The sequence below is a fragment of the Etheostoma cragini genome, chromosome 1 (genome assembly GCF_013103735.1).
Source record: "Etheostoma cragini isolate CJK2018 chromosome 1, CSU_Ecrag_1.0, whole genome shotgun sequence".
Classification (NCBI taxonomy): Eukaryota; Metazoa; Chordata; class Actinopteri; order Perciformes; family Percidae; genus Etheostoma; species Etheostoma cragini.
Genome location: NC_048407.1, coordinates 31,431,940 through 31,433,512, shown reverse-complemented (window position 1 = coordinate 31,433,512; position 1,573 = coordinate 31,431,940).

Below are 1,573 nucleotides of genomic sequence, written 5' to 3'. Positions count from 1 at the left end.
AGAAATTGATCCGGTTGCTCAAATTCGATTGGTGAAATTCAGATCCAAAAGAACTGAAGTGGAAATAATTCACGTAGTCTGGGCTACCCAGGACAGGACCAACTGAACTTGAATGAAAAAAACAAAAAAAACATTTTGGGCCAGTTGTTTAAAACATCTAATCTGGAGCAAAATGATCTGGATTTGGAAATCTCTTCCTTTTTTAGCTATTCAGGATCAGTTAATCCGTTTTGCTTTTATGCAGGTTTTTCAAAGCAACATTGGACTGGATCCCCCTGATCCAGATACACAGTTTTAGGATTATGTGGATTACAAGTGCTCTAAACGGGACAACATATCACAATGTGGGCTACCAGCTGTGTAAAGAACAGCTAGAAGGACCAGCATGTGGTCCCTGGAAGTGTTCTTATTTTGAGACAAAACACAAAAAATTACACCCACTTCCATTCATAATTTCTTTTATGGCCCCTCAGCTGACCCAAAATCAAATGTCTATTAACCAATACATTGTAGATATTTTAAAAACATCTTTAAAAAAGGGCTAAAAGTTTTTGTTTTTTTTACTTTACTGAACAGCTTTATTGTTAGCCTGTGTCTACTTTATCTACGTCATCACTGGTACAACGGTTACACAAGTCAAGGGCAAAATATAAACAAATGTACACACTAAATGTTACACATGTATTGTTTGACCAAATTCCATTTTTCTTCCTGGAATCCACCTTGAAATCCAACCCCCCCACACCCCATTGGGATCTGGATAATCCTGTTTTTTTTGGATCAAAGTTATCCGAATCCTACTGACAAGTTTAACACAACACAAACTGAAGGTTTGATCCAGATTAAAACTAGGATTGGATTGGATCTGGATCTGGAATCATTGGATCTGCTTTCAGATTCCTTCTTTCCCTTTTGAACAACCCATTTTAAAGATTTGATCCAATCCGATCAGTTTACCTATGAAACAACTGGCCTTTTTAGACGTGTATTCAACCAATCAAATTTGACCAGCCTGAATCTCTATTTTATTTATTTTTTTATCCTTAAACCCGGATGTTTGGATCTACATTTTTTTGACCACTGAAATTGCAAATCAACTCCTGGTTTTCAAAGTAAAATACTTTAATGTTAAGTATTCAGTGGGTGTTTCAAAAAAAGTCTCTTACTTGCTTCTATATCCATTGACTGCCACTGTATGAGATCGGATGACGTCATACAAATTGGTTTGCATTGTTTATCATGTGAAATTGTACGAAGCTGTTCATGAGATTGTGTTAATTTAAGCACTTGTCGACAGTTTGCATTGTGACGTGACAGTCAACACTAGAGACTTGTTTTTGTTGACTGTGCAGAAACACGTGGCTGTTCGAATCTGACCAAACAGCTGTTCTGTTCAGCTTTTTGCTCAAATCTGAATTTCCATTTTCTATGTGAACGTATTCCAGACAATGTGCTAAAAAAAGTCATTTACTCTTCCAGTATGGTAGGGCCACCCGGCTTTTAATACAGGGGCGAAACACTGTGTGTATATATATATATATATATATATATATATATATATATATATATATAT